We start from the raw sequence: 21,960 nt of genomic DNA on the forward strand, positions 1-21,960 counted from the left end.
TACCTAAAGCACCAATGAAAATATTCGGATAAAACTATGCACAAATAGTGCCTTTAAGGTATCCTTGCACGTTGCAAGAGGATAAAATGTTCGGTTACACCTGAACTGAGAACTTCTTTACTTGTTTTAGATTGACAACAAAAGAAGATTTTGTTTGTGAGAACATTGCCAATGGTAACTACACATTGTCTGGCAGGCGAAGCTTCGTATGGAAATCATACAGCCGGATGAAACTGTACTGGAAGGTTTTACTTACTGTCGTACTTGCTTAAAAGTATTAAGAAATAGTTTTCATACTTAGAGTAGCAAATTTCTAATATTTTATTTATTTATTTTGGACTATGAAATCAACCATTGTGTTTGTGTCAAACATTAATAGCGAGATGAGTTATAAAAAAGACATAGTTTTCATACTTAGAGTAGCAAATTTCTGATTTTTTTTTTGGTTTATGAAATGAACCACTGTGTGATATGTCAAACATCAATAGCGGGATGAGTTGTACAAATTGTGTTTTATATAAGATGACAATAAATTATAGAATAAAACTTAAACTGATTATGAAACATTTTAAACATATTTAAAACATAAAAAGTGGAGTTGAGTATATTCATAGTATAGACCAACGTTTATGACGTTTGACATTGACTTATGTAGTATTTAGGCTTTCACCATTCAAATGTTTTTAATCTACAATAGTATACCATTCGTTTTGACTTATATTTAAAAGTTAGTGAACTCTCATTTCATGTGAGAGCTTTATTTTTATGACTGTTATGAGATGGGTTTACTTTCATACTTATCTCTTTTCCTTTTATAAACATTCAAGCATCAATATGGTTACAGTTCTCTCAAGATCATATTCATGTGCGCTCAGTCGTGGATTGGTTTTTATGTCAAATAGTTCGTGTAAAAATCTTTCCGTAGAATATTTTTGCTTGTGAAATCGTTTTATGGAGTGTGTTTTAAATAAATAAATATTTTATTAGCATCTATAAATGCAGGTACAAAAATAAAGAGGATAACTATTTCAATTATCTTAATAATTACAACAATGCTGAAACATTTACTTTTATATTAAAGTACTTGTGATCATATGAAACTAAAATGTTGTTTATAATATAAAAAACATCAATTTCGTTTTAATTTAATTTATAAGTGCAAAAATCTATAACGCTAAAATTATTCTAAATATCCTAACTAAACAACCTAAATATCATATAACAAAGCGATATTTCACGACAGTTGTAGGACACGTTGTTCGTTACATCATATGTACTATATTTATTTGCTAAATTATTTATAATGAAATCAGCAAGATGCAAAGAAAATACTTTATAGGTGAAAATATTTAATGCCTGGCGAAGAAGTTTAATATACTTCACATATGCGCTTATATTATCTGATTAAATTTGACCCGGTTCATATAAACTGCCTGCGCATAATAATTTTTTTCCAAAGATTGGAATAACCTTTTTTATGTTCATGTGAAGTTTGATTTCCAAATATAAATTAGTGTATGTTTGAGAGCTGTTTGTTTACGACGCGAAAGTTTGTCTGGCGACTTTGAATATGAACAAAACATCCAGTAATGGTCGTAAAACCATCAAAAGGTTGTCTCATGCGAGTTGTTCATTTACTTCTATTACATACAAAGCACATATTACATTCAAAGTATGAACCTATAGAGGTGTTACAAAACATAGTAATAATGGTAATATTAGTTTATTATAATTAAGTACTAATCTATTAATAACAAATGTCATTTATAATTGAAAGACAAAAGAAAACATAGAATTTTTAAATATCAGTGTCTACAATCCACTCAGTTATTTTCTTTTTGCTTGCTTTATTTTTAATATTTAACAACTTTATACTCAGCGGTAACATATTGTAGTATTTAATTGCTATATATTTCGAGTCTTTGTAAGATATATTTTTATTAATCTTTGGTAACTGTAACGGTTTAGCTCTAGCCTTACCTTTATATTCATTAAATACCTCTCTACAATCGGAATAATGATAACATAGTGACTCAGAAATAAATTTCTTTTTAATACCCAGTACGGGTGTTCTCTCGTTTTTATCACATTAATGATTAACTAATTTTTCTTGTATTTTTATTAAAAATTTTTGTAACATTCTTATAACTACCTCCCCAGGCAATAATTCCATAGTTGACTATACTATCGAATAATGCGTAGTAAATTGTTTTTAGTGCTTTCTTGTTCATTATATTTTTAAACTTTGAGAATATAAAGTATTTCAGTTCTTTTAATGGTCTTATTATAAATTTTTAACTCAAAACTTTCTGGAATACCATCTTTATATGAACCGAAAGTTATATAGTTAGTTTTTCCAACATTTAGAGTTAAGTAATTATTACACATCCAATTCCCTATTAAACTTAACTGCACATTTATTTGTGATTCAGCTTCCGCCCAAGATTTACATTTAACTATTGTATCATCTGCATAAGCTGCCAAACAGTTTTCAGGTAGTTCCTTAAAGATATCATTTACATATAGAATAAAAAGGAGTGGTCCCAAGATTGTAACTTGCGGCACCCCTTTTTGAACTTTATATGATTTGCTTTTTACCCCGTTAACTTTAACTACTTGATATCTGTTTTTAAGGTAGTCACGAATTAAATCAACAGCGATTCCTCTGATTCCATATCTATATAATTTATCCAGCAATAAAGCATGATCTACTGTATCAAAAGCTTTTGCTAAATCCAAGAAAGCTATCACTGTTGAATTATTTTTATCAATATTATTGGTTTTTCGTAATAATTTTTGAGTCTGTTATGAAGTTATAAATTCGTTTTTGAATAACTTTTTCAAAAACTTTTGCTATATTAGAAATTAAGGATATTGGACGATAGTTATTCGTTTTATATTTGTTTCCTGATTTATGGATTGGTAGGATTTCTGCACATTTTATTCCATTTGGCCATATTGCTATAGTCATACAGTTATTAAAGATAAATTCCAATGGTTTACTAATAAATTTACTTATTATTTTTAAAACTTTAGTGTTAATTTCATCAACTCCCCCAGCTTTGCCTTTTAGGTTTCTGATTACTTTTTCAAATTACTGTTCATCAGTTGGCTTAAATTGACTAAGCATTATTTTCTATATTATAAACCGTGTTGTTATCTTTTTTTTCATTTTAGCAGCTAAATCTATACCCACATTACTAAAAAAATTTACAAAAGTATCAGCAATTTCCGAAGGGTTAGTGATCTTCACATCATGTTCCATTAAGTAGTCTATATCTTAGATGCCGTTACATTTTTACCTAATTTACGATTTACATAATTCCATAAGTCTTTACTACAATTAGATTTACTATTTATCGAATTACTCTCATAATTACACTTAGTAATTTTTATAACTTTGTCCAGTTTTTTACAGTAAGTATTTTTAGTCTTTAGTTCTATATTATCTTTTTTTTTTCCTTTTATTAAATAACTTAGTACGACATGACTTCATAATGCCAATCGGAATCCAATTTTTACGCTGTTTAAATTTACGCTTGTTGTGTTTTGGTTTTACATTAGCATTTTTTATCAAATTTTGTATTTTAGCTATGAGACTATTAGTAGCAATATTTGGATTCTGTATATTTAATATGTCTTCCCACATTTTTACTATTTTTCTCCAGTATATTGATTATGAGATAATTCTTCGGTTCTTTATGATTTAGCTATTCGTATGTAATGACAAAAACAAAATATAATGATCAGTGATAATGTGTTTTTATTGATTTTACGTTGGGAATATTTGTTTTAACAAATTATCAATTATCTATACATGATTCATCCTCACTATAAGGCCTGGTAGTATTATTAAAAAACGGTACATAATTCATATCCAAAACACTTGATAGTAGTAGATCTGAGTGATAGTCTACATCATTTAAATTTATATTGAAGTCTCTAACTAATATATGATTTTTAATCTTAGAATTAGTATCCATGTATATTTTTAAATTGTTAATAAATTCCTCCTTAGGGATGTCATGACATCTGTACATTCCAGTTACCTTTAAATTTAAATTATTGTTAATACTTATACATGTAGAGAAAAAATTGCAACGCCTGATAGTATCTACGGATGTGGAGTCTTTTAGAGCATTTGAGACATACATTATTATTCCATCTGCCTTATTTATACTGCTTTGATTATAATGTATGCTATAACCATTTAATGAATATAATTTATGTTCAATTAAATTCCACGTTTCACTTTAAACTATAACATGTGGTTTACATATTAGACTTTTTAGCAAAAGTTCAAGTTTTATAAAATTCGCATCGAGACTTCTGATTTTGATATGAAGTATGAGAATGTCACTGACAGCGAACTTCTTGTTTAAATCTTCTAGATTATCTACAGAATCCTAATAATACAATTCAAATCTTGATTACTATTATTATTCATTTTTGGTGAGAAAATTGTGTTATATGTTCTAAGTTGATGCCCTCTTTGGTTCAAGGACTTTACCAAAGTGAGTCGGAATCTGAGGCATTGTAGGATAGTCTGTTGATTTCACAATGTGTTGTATTTGAATTTGAGGTATGCGCATGTGCTGATATCCGTTGCCGCATGATCAGTGGGGTTGTTTTTATTAAAATGTTTATTGTAATAAACATAGTTTATACATGATTTTATGGTGCTGGTGCATTCTCTAGTATCATGCTTTCCAGCACAAATTAGACAAGCTAATTCATTGTTACATTTTTTGCGGCTATGATTGGTCCGGCCACATCGAAAGCACATACTCAAGTCAAAAACATTAAACACACGACAGCACTTATGGCCAACATAGCTACGTTTGTCTTACCATTAGTAAAGTCAGCTATAATTTTAAAGTCACCATCGAAATAGGCGCTGTTTCTGTTACAAATATCATCAATTAGTTCTTCCTTGCTCATGTCACTTTCTATATCAAAAATTTTGATTTTGGGAGCATTCATTTTCTCCAGTACCACTTCAAATTTTCACCTAGTTTTTCAGTCAGTAGGTCTTTGGTTCTTGAGACATCTTGCTTGCTTTTACACTTAACTATCACATATTTTTTATTTGAGCACTTGTATTAGTAGAAATATTTTTTTTAACTAGTTGAGCATAGTTTTTATCCGTTTCTTTATTCTTGGTCTTAACTACAATCGCTGGAACTTTTTCAAACACTCTTTTTTTCTTATTCTCTTTTAATATTTCCGCGTACGACTTACATTTGTTTACTTCTGCTTTATTTATTTCCAGTAATTCAGTTAATAATTTGTTTTTAGATTTCAATTCTTGATTTAAATCACGTAGCAGTTCTATTTCAACCTTGACATTCAGGAGCTGTTCATTCTCATTGTTTCTCACTGTTTTATTGAGAAGATCTTGTGAGCTTGATGTATCTAACATTACACTGCTGCTCAAACATAACTTAAGATCTTCTTTTTCGTGCTGTTTTATATATGCTATTATTTTTCTTGAGTTTTCATCAAGCGTGGCGTGGTCGGATGAGGTTATGTTTACATCACCATGATCCGGACACACAATCAATCGCTTACCCACGTAAAAACCTTTTTTAAATCTGTTGAAGTCACCTTCGTGATAAACACATTCACATATAATGCAAATTACAATTTTAGGAATTTTCATATTTGAATGACACTTAAAAGTTTCGTCACACTTATCACCAAGCTGCGCAGCTTCGTCCCTGTTCTTGCTTGCACTTTTGCATTTTGCTGCAAAAATTTTCACCGCACTTTGCTCTGCGCCGTCTCTTCCAATCACCCCTTATTCGTTCTTTTGTACTGCTTTCATTATTATTCTCTGTTTTTTTGTTTTTCTTGTGTGTGTACATCCAGCTAGTTGAGTCTATTAATTGCGCTACGTATTGTTTTCAGACCACTTGCGCTGTTGTTGTTGCTGCTGCACTTATTTACGCAAGCACATTTTTTGTTCACTTGATTTTTGTTTTTTATGCTATTTACCACTTTTATTTTTATTAAAATAATTAATTTAAACTGTGTCAATAACGCAGTAAACTTTCTCTCCAAATTTAAAATTTTTTAGAACATATTGTTAACACCACAAAAATCACCACATCTGACACGTCCGCTTGCTCACGCTTCTTTGTCAGAACAAGAACATCGAAAAATACTATCGAACCTTAGAAATACACCACGCAATGATTGAAACGGGGAAAAGGCTATAAATAGACACAAAGAATGTTCTTAAATTGAATTTGACAAAAAAAATCATAATTTTTGTAATTTACAATAATCCTTCAAATTATTTAAGACGATTATTGGTTAAAGCCCCAGAACTTAAAATAAAATAACTAATTAATAGATAAATTCTTTAACAGATTTTTGTGCGTTGCATGAATATGATATTTCAGATATATTTTTATCAATCGAATTTATTTTAAAAACATTAAAATAAGTTTGAATTTTTATTTTTATATTTTTAGGTTATTATTATAACCGTACGTAAATAGGTCCTAAGATATCAGTATTTCTGTATAAAAATTCAGCAATATAATAATATGATACAGATCCTCCGTTGAAACGCCTCTGTCCATGGTGGCGAGTTCGCGTGGAGGCGAGGCGGAGCCAAAATTGAGTTCTGACAAAACGTTGAAAGAAACCAAATGACAACTTTGTCGACAAACATACATAAATACGAGCTCGCATACATATTTACGCCGAATTTTGGGCATCGTCGCGGAGTTGGCAAAATTTGTTTGAATTGCCAATTTTGCGACAATGTCGGTCTTTTTGCATCGCTTTGCTATTGAACTTATGCGCTTTTGAAATTCTACGATTACCGATTGGGCTTCATTTTCTTGCCAATGAATTTAGATAAAATAAGCTAAATCGAAAAACTATGAATAAGGATAATAAGTAAATAAAGTATAATATGAAAAAAAATAATTCTATACTTTAGGTCGCTAATAGGCCATGTTCCCAATTCTCCTTTCTGAAGAAAACATCGGTCAATTTATTAAATTTTTTATTTTTAGCATCGTCGTGAGAAAGCAGCTTGTGAGCAACATGCAAATGCGAGGGGAGTAGAATTATAAGTGGCATTTCAATTGTAAATTGAAAATTTGGTTGGTGCGGATTTTTTACAAAATTCATATTGAGGGGCATACTTACATATGTACATACGTATATACGAATATATTTGAACATGTGAATGAAGGAAAGGCAATTTCGTGAAAATTCACATACAAATTGGTCATTTGGAACAAGGATAGCTGTTTGAACTCTCGGATTAGACTACACTGTCCACTTGGTGTTTTTGGTGCTACTTGTATAGCACAGCTCTTTATTGCAAATTATATCTAATAGTTTGCCTGAGTCTAAACCTTATCAAAGTTTTAGTTTTATTTTTATTTCAATTTTTATAAATCTTTTTAATAAATTTGCTTTAATTTACTTTTAATTTTTCTCTTAATATATAAATGTTCTTTAGTTTCTATGATTTCTTTTTGTGCTTATGTCTGCGCATACATACATTTGTCGTTCCCTTATAAGGTGGTACAAATTTTCTTGGTTCCTTCTTAGAGTGGTGTAGTTTGTTGAGTTCGCTTATAAAAAGACAAAGGTTTCTTTTGAAGTGGTGTAATTTTATTTTCGACCCTGCGCTTTTTCGATGTTCCCTTATAATAATTTACATTTTAGTACAGCTAACATTTGCGCCTTCTCTATACATTAACATTCTCTGCTTTAAGTTGGTATTTTATTTTGCTTTCCACTACTTTTCTTTACTATAAGAATATCAAGATCTTGTGAATAATTTTACTACGAATGTACACGTTATTTCTTTAAACATTTCTGTTTGGAACTTCTGTATTAATTTACTTCATGGCGAATCGTTCATGTTCGATGACTATAAACTTAAAATTTGATATGGCCAAAACATGTTCATTATGACCCCTAGTGTGGTGTAAAAATTTCTGAAATTTGGGTGTTTCCCGGCTCTCTAATAAATTTTATATACATATCTCACAAACTTCTTAAGTTGAGCCACTTGAACTCGTTTTGTCATTGCATACTGCAGCATGAGAAAGGAAAAAATTGGTGACAATTTTTTTATGAAATTTCTTATTATCCAAGCCGCCTGATCGATTTGAATTCGAATAACACAGTTTTAATATAGGGGAATTTAAAAAAAACCGACACACTATTCTTGAAAACAATATTTTGACGATACATATATTTTTTCCGATTTAATTTTGTTTAATATTTAATGATTTAATTAATAATTATTTGCTTTGTAATCTAGTGCCAGTAATAAATTGGACAATGCTCCGATTTTCTTTTAAATGTGAATTTGTCCCGTACTCTTGCTGTTTACGCTTATTACGATATTGCCGATCTATGGCATTTTGAGGTTCCTTATAACTTTACAGCAATTGCTACATTATCCTTTAAAATAAGAGTAGCAACAGTAAGAGGTATACATTCTTATTTAACCCTGAAACTCCACGAAATACAACATTTCATCTATTAAAAGCACACACATTAATTTTTTCATAAGGCTCATTCCCTACATACGCCTATCAATTACACCAGTCAACAGCATTTTTACGCCTTATTATTTCTCTTTTAAAATAAGCTTCCATATTATATTTAAATTTTTCTAAATGAGTATTGAGCGTCCTTCGAGACATTTTACATCCGATGATAGAGAAATTCGTAATAATGTCAGCTCATCATAATTGTCAGCCCTATGGTGTCCAAGGAAACCATGCACTACTGCCTTAAAGCTGTTTTAGGCTTTTTTCTCCTCATTGCTATGTAACTTCGGGAAAATATCACAATCCATACTTTTTTAACTTCCCGCTAAGAAAATTGAAAATTTTCTAAAAACCGGGAAGATATTGGTTTCACCCCATTTTGCAAAAATCGAGTTCTCAACAGATCTCGACGTTTTGAGGGTCGAGGAAGCTTCCCCGAACATTTCTACGATGATGTCCGTATGTCTGTATGTATGTGTGGATGTATGTGTGTGTGTGTGGATGTATGTGACCCTCTTATAACTTTTAAACGGCTCAACCGATTTGAATAAACTAAACGGCATTCCAAAGGGTTTCATTGCACTTTCGTGTGAGTTTGGACCCAATCGGACCAGTAGATTTTGAGAAATCTCAAAAATAAAAATTTTGAAAATTCGTTTTTTTCGAATTTCTTCCAAACGACTTGACCGATCGACACCAAAAACTAATCAGTTCTAAACCTTGAAAAAACACATCGGTTGATTTACTTGCGAGATATCGAAAACGAAAAATTTCGTAGAGCTCAAAAGCAGTGAAAAAAGCGAAATTTGAACGTTAGCGTATGAAATTAGAGGGAAGTTGCAGGGATGGCCCTTGAGGCCAACCGTTTTCCACATTTTTTTGATTTGATGGCATACAAAGATTCCAGCTTTTCTTTTCGCCTCTGAAAGTTTTGGAAAAAAATTCAAATATTTGAAAGATCCCTCCAACTTTTAGGCACTATAAACTTCATTGCTCTTTTTTCACCGCGGTACCAGCCGGCAATAAAACCTATAATATTACAACCTAATTAATATTGTCAAAATATTTAATAATTTGTGTAAAACAAGAGGAAATAAACTCACTATCCAGAATATATCTGCAAGCGTTTCATGACACATGTGGAGCAAATTTTTTGTCCTGACAGGTAGATCTTTAAATTTTTACTTAAATAATACTTTTCTTTCTCCTTTTAATAAATTCGCTGCAAACACAGCAAAACAAGTCAGCGTCTCGTTTACAACATCTCGAAGACATTTTGTATTGGTTATATGGGCGCGAAAATCAAAAAAGGTCGAATCGCTATAATTGCTTAAAAAACAAATATTTACGATTTGTAATTGCCCTTTCCAATATATAGAGTAAAACCTTGCGCAAAACAAAGAATTTATTTTGTTGACCTGTGTTATTATTAGTTGAGAAAAATATAAAATAATATTCTGAAATTTGCTACTCTTAGTATGAAAACTATTTCTTAAAATAACAATAAAATAAACGGCAAATTCGTTTTTGGTCAGTTCCAGTCATACATTCTACGAATATAGAAAGAAAAGAGACAATAAAACCAAGCGTATTGTGCAGTGAATAGAGTTTTAAATTTGGTCCTCATAAGAAAGTTAAATTTAGATATTTAATCGCGTTTAAATTACTTAAATTATAACAAATATTTAAAATAAAGGTACAGACAATTTAACTAAGTGATTTTTTTAAATGACTCGTTTACCTATTGTTTTATAATTATTGTTCTTTCAGTGACCTGTCGAGTGGTTTAATTTTCTATATTTATTGATTTAAGTTAGATTAAATGTTGTGATCCCTGTCATGCCCTCAAATAAAACATTTATTTCATATTAGTTAATGTTTTCTTAGTCTAACTTCTTAAATTCAACCGCCACTTTTTGTACCTCTTTGTGCTAATGTTTCTAACAAGCAGTTTTGTGTTGTCTTGCTTATATGTGCATGTATATGTATGTGTGTATGTACGCATACGTTCTTGTGTACGTGTATGTTTTGTTCCAAGAATTTTGACTCCCACTGTTTTCAAAACAGCTACCTAACGAAAATTCTATATCGATCATATTCTTCAATTAAATATGGTGGATGGCACCGTTTGCAATGCCTTAACTAAAGCCTCATTTGCAAAGTGTTACATATGCCAAGCCAAACCTACTGAGATGAACGATATTGACAATTTCTTACAGAAAGAAGTTCGAAGAGATCGCTACGAAATTGGATTGTCTCCATTACCAATACGTTTCTTATAGACTTCAACAAATTTTATACACAATATTATAAACAAATAAGAAGATTAAAAGAAAAAGAACGTTTTCCAAGAAGGAAGCAAATTATTCAGAGCGAGTTTCGAAAAAAATTGGTTTAATTATCGACAAACCAAAAACCGGTGGTAGTGGATCTTCAAATGATCCAATTATATTTTAATTATTAATACAAATTTAGAAAATTTATCTAGGTACTGCAAGAGAACTAACATCCATGTATTCCTGTTATTATCTTTCTCCTTCAGTACATAAAATTTTGAATCACGCTCCCGATGCCATTCAGTATGTATTGGTTTCAATTGGAGAGCTCTCTGAAGGAGCTGCTCAGTCAAGGAATAAGGACGTTAAGATGTATCGTCTGCATCATACGAAAGAACTCTCGGATTGCTACAAATCAGGGCTTAGGTATTAACTGCTTAGTTTTGAGATCAGATCCTCTGATAAGTGGACACACAAAATTTACTTGCAAAAAATAGTCGATTCTATTAAAATCAGTTGTTGAGTTACAATACTGAATAACATTAGAACTTTTTTTTTCTGTTACTTCTTCGATAACAGTGTCTTTTTTTTCATTCAAAAGTTTTTTGTTTCTTCAGTAAGGAAGATGGACTCTGTTTTTGTTATGGCGTGAGAGGTTTATCATACAACGGAATGGTGCCTTTTTATTGATAGCTCAACAAAAAGTCTAAAAGCTGTTTATAATACAATAGGAACAAATTTCCTATTTCCATTGGCACATTCTGTATACCTAAAAAAACTGCGACATTATTTAAATGCTATTAACGGCAATTAAATATAGAATACAAAACAAGTGGAAAGTTATTGGAGAGTTCAAGATGGTGAGTTTTTGCGTGGAATGATTGTGGGATAGTGGGAAAATGGGAAGCAATTGTCGATCCAAAAACATGATTGTTGACCTCGTCGACGTTTTCAGTTCTGAGTGTAGGACTACTCTTGAAAGCTCCTGTCTTCTGTAAACTCAGAAAGTTAAAGGGAAACCCCTTTGGTGGACAGCTAACAGAGATCGAGTCTTCGACCATAAAACTTCTCAATAAAGCCCGTAGAGATAGCTCTAATGACGATTAGAATCCGTATAAGGCAGGACTGTCTATATACAAGTCCGAGTCGACGAAGCCAAGAGAGCCCTCTGATATGCATTCTAGCGAAAAATCCTGCTCCTATGGGGTACCTGAGAAATGCTGATAGTGGTTGGACCGTGAGCGGCGAGGAGGCGTTGAAACTATAACTGGATGCTCCTTTTCCGTTGAAATATTCCGCTAAAGAAGTGCCACTGGGGGAGCTTCGAGAAGGATGAACAACCTTTTTGGACCTTTTGAACGAACTTCATCGACCTGAGCGGTGAAGTCATTCAAACCTTTCAGGTCCCCGTGCACTGATGGCATCGACGTTACCCTTATGGTTAAAGAAAAATTTCTAAATACCACCACGTCAACCCAAGTAAAACTGAAATGGTTTTATTATAAGATTGTAGACTCTCTCTCGGAGGTTCACGTATTCAACCTGTAGATAAGGTGAAATACTTAGGGCTCATCCTTGATAGAAAGCTTTAAGAAGGCCAAACATTGAGTATGGAAGGCATCGGTTGCCTTATATTGCTGTAAAGGAGGGAAAAGGTGGGGACTCCGACTAAAGGTGGTGTTTTGGTCTCTATGAAACCGTAGTCAAGCCAATAAGGTTCTATGGTTTACTTATCAAGTGAGGTGCGCTCGAAAAGTCGACACTTGCTAAGTAGCACTACGGACTACATCAATAATAGCACTCAATACCATTTTTACCATGGACATTGCCGGCAAGTGTATTGCTGCAAAGTGTGCTCTAAGGCTCAGGAAAGCTGGGTATATGAAGTTGTCCGAAAAAGGTCATGCCGAAATTCTCTCCTCCTTCAAGTACATTCCTGAAAACTTGGGTCACTGCATTACAAAGGTCACTCGTGGCGGCTTTTTCTCTGCTCACATACGGACGAAGGATATGTGGATGTGGAGAAGTCGCTTGAAAAGAGGCGCAGTGAGCTTTTTCACATTTTCACGCATGGGTAGAAGCTAGGAGCGGGATTTTTCTGTAAAGAGCTCTCCGTTTATCTTAGTTTTAGGACCACTGTAGCCAGACGGGGCTTCTATTAAGGTGGCGGTAGACGTACTACTACGAATTGCAGCATCTTTCAGGTATGTGAGTAGCTCATAGTGGAGCTCGGTAAAACGCGGTCTAGATTAGAAAACAGAAGACCTTCCCAATTACTTGCCCTTAGCAAAGTTCATCTTGTCGCAGTAGTAGAGTTTCTTACTGGAAAGTGTCCAATAAGTATGTCATGCTAGTAAAAGTGTCATGCGTGAAAGTTAAAACATGTTTTTTTTTTTTGTTTTTTACAATTGTACTTAGTATATAAAAACAAACTACAAACAAACAATCCTTTCAAATTAAAATATAAATAAAATACTTAAAAGCTAAATGTTAATGGAATACATTTGCTATTACTGTTCTCTTGCTAGGCTGAAAGGCTTCTTGCCCATAGTTGGGCTCCGTGGGCTCAGACTGGCTTTAGAACTTGATTGTATATCAACAACTTGTTTAAGACTGATAAACTGGATATCCTTCCAACTAGGTGGAAAAGTTTAGCAAATTTCATATCAAGCTTACTTCTATTTTTTATACATGCTCTTTCCAGCAAAGCTTAGCATCTAAGGTGATACCTAGGTACTTATCACTGTTATGAAGTGGTATAGGAGTATTATTTATATAAATGGGACGATATGCCGATTTTTTGAATGTAAAGTCGAAGTGAATTGATTTGGAGTTGTTTAATTTGATGCGCCACTTAAATGCCCACTTAATAATTGCATTGAATGCTGTTTGCACTCGATGAGTAGATACTGAGGTTGATTCTCCAGCTGCTAACAATGCTGTGTCATCCGCAAATGTCGCTGTTACATAACTTGGGGTCAGTAGGGATGTCACTGGTAAATAGCAAATAAAGCATTGACTCCAACACGCTTCCCTGGGGAACACCTGCTTCTATCGGTTGCAAATTAGAGCATGAATCCTCTTGTTTAATGCGAAAGTATCTATCTTTTAGGAGGAAGCGAGGTGTTTACGATCTATTATTGGCTTGAGCCTATTATGAGTACATTCTCAAAGATTTTACTTAAAACTGGCAGCAGCGATATGGGCCTATATGATATAATATCGTGTAATGGTTTACCCGGCTTAGGTATTATTATGACTTTAACCACTTTCCATAGCGATTGGACGTATCTTAGCTATAAAGCACAGCTTATAATGTTTCCGAGCTTCTTTATACAATTCTTTGGTAAATGGCGTAATATTTCTTCGGTTATTATATCGAAACCAGGTGATTTTTTGAGCCTTGTCTCCCCGATAACATTTTTATCTTCTCTACTAGTAACTGGAGGAATGTTGATGTATGGATCCAACCAACAATTTTCACAGTTTATCTCATATCAATCGTTGGGCGTAAATATAGTTTTCAAATGATTTACAAATACAGCAGATTTATGTTTATTCGTTTTGGCCCATGTAGTTTCGTTTAGTTTTATTGGTGCGACATGTTTTAATTCTTTATTCATATTTCTTGCAGCAATCCAGAGAAAATACTCAGTGAATTTATCAGCTGTAAGTTTAGCCAGATAAGTTCTAAATGAATAAATTTTAAACTGTTTAATTTGTGTCCTTAGTTGCGCTGTACATTTATTAAGTTAAGTTTTGAGAGCAGAAGACCTAGTTTGCTGCCATCTCCGTGGAAATTTGAGCTTTTTATGGATACTTTCTAAAATATATGTTTCCACTTAGACGCGAATATTTGCTGTACTCTTCCACGCAGCAGAATAATTGTTGTGAAATTTTCAACTTTACAGTTCAAGTCAATACCTGTCAAAATGTGTTTAAGCTTAGAGTCGACTTTATTCAGTATACTCTTGAATTTATACCAATTAGTATGTTTATTACATAACGTAGGCTTGTCGGCCGAAACTATTGGCTTTGCATACAGGGTTAGAATACTGGTGAGTATTTAGAGCTTAGGTCTGAGCTATCTTTAATAGTTAAGTTGATTTTCGGTAGTTTATTGACTATAAAGAAGTCAAGAAGGTCTGGTAATTTCCTACTATCTGTAGGCCAATAAGTGGGTCTACCTGTAGAAACAATGTTGTATCCAACTGCTTGTATAGCTTTGAGAAGTTCTCGGCCTTTGAGATCCCCAATTAGTTTACGTTGTGTTAAAGTCGACACTCATATGTACCTTTCGTCATATTTTTTTAATTATAATTTAATTAAATTATTTTTATATTATGTCTAGGCGGACTATACAGAGAAGTAAAAAATAATGGGTGTTTGTGCATTTTAACTGAAATTTCTTCCGTCTTAATCGGATCTTCCTCGCAGTGTTCAATATTGCTTTTGAATAATATCGCACTTCGTGCTGAGTTTGCTGGGAGTGAAGTGTGATATACTGCATTAGGGAGGGTCATCTTTGGTTCAAAAATAGTATAAGTATTTTAAAAGCTCGGTGTAGCTCCGCCATCTAATAAGTTTAATTATCATATCTTCTAAAATGTTCAAGTTATACTAACTAATGTCACTCAGACCAAATCTCTCTAGAATTCCTACACACTCAGTGAAAATGGGTGAATTCGGATTATAACCCCGCCCACTCCCCATCTAACGATTTTGTTAAAAACTACTAAAAGTGCGATAATTCTATAAATAAATGCGCCAGAGGTATAAAATATTACACCGAAAGCTTTATAGAAACCGATTTCAATGTAGTACGATGGGCATGGCACCGCCCACATTTAAGTGAAAACCCATATCTCCGGACATACCCCACTGATTTCAATCAAATTCGGTAGGGAATATTATCCATATAACACAATTTCAAATTCTTTCTGGTTCTATCACATTCCAGTATACAAATCAAGAAACAATCAATGAATTTGAAGAAAACTTTGCACCTGAAGACCAAACATTTTTCAATTCGGATGCCGAATATGTGGATCCCAGTTTTTATCGAAAATCTCTTCAATCTGTGAAATAAATTATAGAAATTCAGAGAGGTTGAATAGGGTCAATAATTATCTTAGCCCCGTATATCTAATAGAAAGATTTTCGAACTTCCAGCTGACTTTTTGCCGCATATATAGGCAAATATATGCGTTGACTTAATAAAATTGAGAGAGAGTGGTATTCTAAAAACGGTGCATCTGTGTGCATAAAATGAAAAAGTCAGGTGAACACTTGCTTTAGACCCCATAAAATTAATATCATGATTTTCAATCATCCGGTTAACTTATATATTGGTGTTGGTATATGAGGCACCGTAATAAAACTAAGAGAGTATCTCTTTTTGTAATAATGTGTAGTAATGCCAAAAATAAATAATATCGGGTCAATGCTACCCCTATCTCCCATACATCTAATAATTGTTTTTATACTGATATATCTATATATGGAAAATATTTTACCAAAATTTACTGAACGTTTAATATTGGATATACTAAAGTTTAATGCCGAAAATATATGAAATTGGTCCACGAATTGCCCAATCTCTTATATAGTACATATAATGAATTCTGACAAACCTTATGCTGAATATGTATGTCGGTCAGTGTATGAATTATATATTTATTAAATAGTGGGAAGATATGTTCTCGAATATTCCTGCATAATATTAAAAGTTTGTGCAATCAACTCAGACCTTTTCTGCCCCAATATCCCTTATATAGTGATTTCCGACTTTCCACCTGCCGTCAGTTGGTCAAAATGTATGATATTTTAAAGAATTTAAGTGGACAAGCTTTCTTAAAAATGATGTGATTTAGAGCTTAATATGAATAGAATTGGTTGAGAACTTGGTCCAAACCATATTCTTTAATGTAATGAATTCCGATCCTGTGGTTGAGGTTTTGCACATCATCTCAATATATTATATTTAGCCTCTTCGATTGAGTTTTTGTCAGATAACATATGTGTTATTTGAGGATTATTTTAACAAAACTTTCGCTAACGGGAAGTAAAATAAATCTATAAAACTAATTTAGTCTATGACCTATAATATAATTTAATGAAATGCCAAATTTGATTGTAATTCGTTCAAAATTTTGAGCGATATCTATTAATTCGTTTGAACAAATATGATCTAAAATGTCTGTTGTGAGCTGTTATGAGCAATTTTTCTGCCAATACTTCGTTGCATAAATCGGTTGCCTCTATATCAGTCAATCCACCGCGAGTTAATAACATTTCAAATTTTTTACGATGCTAAAAATTGGATATGTATGTAAAAGTTTGCAACTGATCGATATAAAATAAAAATTCACAAATTTTAGTAGCTTGTTTCAACTGATCGTATATTTCATCGATAGAAGGCAATGCAGTATCAGTAATGGCAAAATAGAAATTAATTTTAAAATTTTGCTAAGCTTCGTGAATTGGCTATTTTCCCTCTCATAATAATTGAACTGACTTTTCTGTTTTCTCAAGCGATTTGGTGTCGGTTCTGATTCGAATGTTGGTGGTACGTTTATTTCTTCTGAGAATTCGCTTGCCTCTACCAACATTTTTTCAAAACCTATGTATATCACTTCTAAAATCTTGAAGATATATTTTAGTTTCTTGCAGTGCATTTGTAGCCAAGATCAGGTTATATTACTTTGATTGCACACTTTACTCGTCAAATTTATTTAAAATTATATTTTATCCTACACAGCAAGTGACACACAATTTTATACAAATCATTCGATACATTTTTTGGAATAAATCAAAATCGAAGACAAACCAAAACACGTCCAAGCAAAACAGCTGTCAAAATTAACTAAACATTCAAAACGACCGACCTTGTCAGCATAAGTAAGGGATATGAGAACCTAAATAACGCAACAATATAATCGAAAATCGAATACACGTAGCCCGCGAAAATTTAAAACTCGTGATACTTTTTGAACAAACCTTGTCTGTACATATAAATATTGAAAAGAAAGTGGATTTATATCTATGTAGAACCTTATTTTTGAACACTATTGCGCTTACCTTTCCTAACCTCCGTTATCATAACTAGGGCTTAGATATTTATGCACTAAAACATTGAAAATAGGCGCATATAATATGCACTAAAAAATCAAAAATATACTCTATAAACAATCAAATATGTAATAAAATTTTTAATTTGCTTGCATTTAATAAGATTGCATGTTTTTTATAAGTTTATAATCAACAAAGAAATATATAAATATTAATTTTTAGTATTATACAATTTTTTTTATTAAATTAGATAGTTTAAAAAAATCCATTACAGATCCAAATGCAATCCAAATAAATAAAAATTGTACAAAATGTCTATAATTTCTGTAAAGCTTTAATTTTTTTATACAATAATATCCAATTTCTCTTTGATTTTACGACTAAGTTCACCCCCAATTGTAACAACCTCCTCTATCAGTTACACTTGTTTTGACAATGATTTTGATTTTTTTCAATTCAGTTATTATTTCAAACAAGAAAGTGTATATAGGCTAACTGAGCTTCAATTGAATTTAAAGCTATTGAAGCGTCACCATCATTTAGATCTTTAAGAAATTATTGAAATTCTACAAAATATACACAATAATATTTTGCCGTCTTCAACCTCATCTTTTTATACCCTGAATAGCGTATATTAAGTTTGCCACGAAGTTTGTAACACCCAAAAAGAAACGTCCGAGATCCCACAAAGTAAACAAACGAGTATAATAATTGAACAGCGTGACGAACTGAGTCGATTTAGCCATGTTCGTCTGTACCCAAACTAGTCCCTCACTTTTGTAGATATCGAACAGAAATTTTGCACATGTCCTGTCCTCCCCAAGACGCTGCTCATTTGTTGGAACAGCCGCTATCGGACCACTATAGCACATAGCTGCCATATATGGTAAACTGAACGATCGGAATCAAACGCTTGTATGGAAAGATTTGTCATTTGACGAGATATATTTAAGAAATTTGGCATGGATTATTTTTCAAGACAATAATGCAATCTCCGAAAAAATTGTTCAGATCGGGTAATTATAGCATATAGCTGTCATACAAACTGAACGATCAAATTCAAGATAAAGGTCTTTTTATACTTTTTTATGTTATAAAATATGCACCTGTGAAGGGTATTACAGCTTCGGTGCAGCCGAAGTTAACGTTTTTTCATGTTGATATTGGTAAGCGCAATATTAGGATACATACGTTTTAACTATGGAGCTTATGTCTTTATCTTGATGTAAAATCCTTACAATAATGGTTGCTGCAAAGAGGCCTCGTACGTCAGCCGTTTCGTCGATTGATAGGCACAGAAGGTTTTCGCATGGGAACTCTTTTATCGCTCACTATCGGCAAATTCTGCTCCGTGCATTCACACGAGCGAAAAAAGTCCAGCAACTCAAGTCGACTTTTTCTGTCATTCCTTTTTAGCAAATTTTTGCAAATGTTTTGTGCGGTTCGGCTACGCGACACTACAGGCCAATTCCCATACAACTTTTCTTGCTTTACGTGATAGTTCATACTGAAACAACAAAGCACAGAAAAAAACGTTATGCCATAATGTACGCTTTGCTTTCAGTTTAATAGTAAAGGTCTAAACCGCCTCGAAAAGCGAAACGGGGTATTAAATTTAATTTCAGAAAGGAGAAAAATACTGCAAACTATTCCATTCAAGATTTTCAATAAGAATATTATGCCAAGCATTTCCCTACGACTAGAAACTATAGGTAGATTAATAAGTTTTAAACGACTAGTGTATGGAGGTAGACTTACCCTAGAATCCCATCGGAAATGCGTTAAGGCGAAAAGTAAATATTGTTTTTGAACAGACTCTAACTTGTCAGAATGGATTTGGTAGTTAGGGTTCCATACAACAGAGCCATATTCCAATATAGGTCTAACCAAAGTTGTATAAAGTGTTTTAGTAATATAAAGATTTCTAAATTCTTTAGACCAACGTTTAACAAAACTGAGGACAGCTTTTGCTTTCAAGACCATGGTATCAATATGAAGACTAAAATTAAGGTTAGGGTCCATATTAACTCCCAAATCAACATAGTTAAAAACTTGCTCCAGAATATGGTGTGTTATTACATCAGAAGAGTATTACATTTATTGAGATTCAATGGCAAATCATTTCTATCACATCATGCAACCAAATTGTTTAAGTCCGTTTGCAACAGACACCTCAGTTGAAGAGTATGATTTAAAAAGCTTTACGTCGTCAGGGTATAATACATTTTTTGAGAATTCTGTTACTGAAGAGATATCGTTAATAAACAACAAGAACAGAATCGGGCCAAGATAACTACCGGAACACCTGAAGAAACAATAATTGTATCTGAAGGAGTATCCTCAAATATCACTCGTTGTGTTCTATTATAAAGATACAAAGCTACCCATTGAAGAAATCTTGACTGAAAGCCCAGCAGATCAAGTTTATGTATGAGAATCGAGAGATTTACTTTATTGAAAGCTTTGCTAAAGTCTGTGTATACAACAGGCATGTTTGTTAGAGTCGATTTCCCTTTACGAAATTCATGCTGAGATGAGGAAATTAACGGAGAAATCGAAAAGGTTATATGGTCAGTGATGATAGCTTCAAATCGTTGAGGTGTAACTGATAGTTTTGCGATACCTCTATAGTTTTCAATGTTGGATCTAAATCCACTTTTATGCTAAAGAATTATAAATTACTGTTTTCATATTGAAGGAAATATACCGTGTTTAAGAGAGGAATTAAATATCCTTGTCAAAGGCAAATAAATATATTTGGCACTATGAGGGTATCATGTTTGGGCTGTAACTAAAAGAGAGTCTTCTTCAGAAATAATTGGAGCGTTAATTAAAGTATTCGAGACAGCACGTGCTAATAAGAAAAAGTTTTGGAAGAATTATCATAGTAGTTTGACTTGAAAAATTCTGCAAACATATTGGATATAAATAATATCATTGTCACTTGAAATGATAGATTTGTATTTCATCGCGGACGGAAATTTGGATCTCCTTCGTTTGAAGTTGACGAACTCATAAAACGATTTGTTGATTACTTACAACATTCTTTTTTACTTTATTTAAGTAATTATTGAAACATTTTTTCGTCGTCTCTTCTGCTTTTATTTCAACAAGGTTGCCATTGTTCTATTTGTATACACGATTTTCCACACATTTAGTTTTTTAGTTATAATTTTCCACAATTTTAAAGTTCAAAACTAAAATCCAAGTATTAGAAATATTTTACCTATTTATAAATATGTGTATTCGACTGTGATTTTGAGTTATTTTAAGAATATTTCATGCATATTCAAGTTCATTTTTTAATTCCTACAAAATATCGAGATCGGTAACCTTGCGTTGCATGAGATTGCTCTCTCACTCTCAGCTCACTCGTTTCTACGGAATAAATCCAATTTTCGCGGCTATCCTACCATACGGTCTATAGAATCGGACGGTAAAACCGATGGTGACGACACATTACGATTACATTGCGCTCTCATAAGATAGGTCGTATCAGCTGACACGGGTTTGCGTCGGTGACTGTTTGTGCCATAAATCAAGAACGACGATTGATATCCAGATATCCACACCATTTAGACTGTTTTATACTTCAGTTACCAAAAGTCATAATATCCGCTAACTTATACCTGCTACGACTGAAGATAATAAACCAATTTAAGAAAGAAATTAATTAAATATTAAATTTGTATACCACATCTTATTATTTCGATTATCCCTGTAATATGTACAGTACAGCTCTTTCTCTCTCTCTTTCTTTCTCTCACTCTCACTATCAATGAATCGCTAAAAAAGTATTCAGTTCTATCACATGTACTGTGCTGCACGCGACTTTTTTTTGTGTTAACTCTCTCTCCGCAAATTCCTACTTGTAACCAAGCAGGCATTAAACATATGGTATGTTGTTAAATTGTGGCTGTATGGATCTTGGAACATTGTTTGTTTTATAAGTGATTTGTGTCGGATCTTTTTCAACTTGTACGATTAGTTTTTCGTTAGGTTTTATACAGATCTTGGAACATTGTTTGTTTTATAAGTGATTTGTGTCGGATCTTTTTCAACTTGTACGATTAGTTTTT

General features: G+C 32.5%; 1 protein-coding gene across 1 annotated transcript in view; it reads left to right on the forward strand.

Annotated features, from left to right (window-relative positions):
* The first annotated feature begins 859 nt into the window (after nt 1-859).
* Nucleotides 860-21,960, forward strand: part of Apoltp (Apolipoprotein lipid transfer particle) — a 327,278-nt gene continuing 306,177 nt past the window's right edge. The window contains exon 1 of the mRNA XM_070106619.1: nt 860-1,002. The gene's annotated coding sequence lies outside the window, so the exon portion shown is untranslated. The remainder of the gene's footprint in view (nt 1,003-21,960) is intronic.

The sequence above is a fragment of the Bactrocera oleae genome, chromosome 3 (genome assembly GCF_042242935.1).
Source record: "Bactrocera oleae isolate idBacOlea1 chromosome 3, idBacOlea1, whole genome shotgun sequence".
NCBI lineage: Eukaryota > Metazoa > Arthropoda > Insecta > Diptera > Tephritidae > Bactrocera > Bactrocera oleae.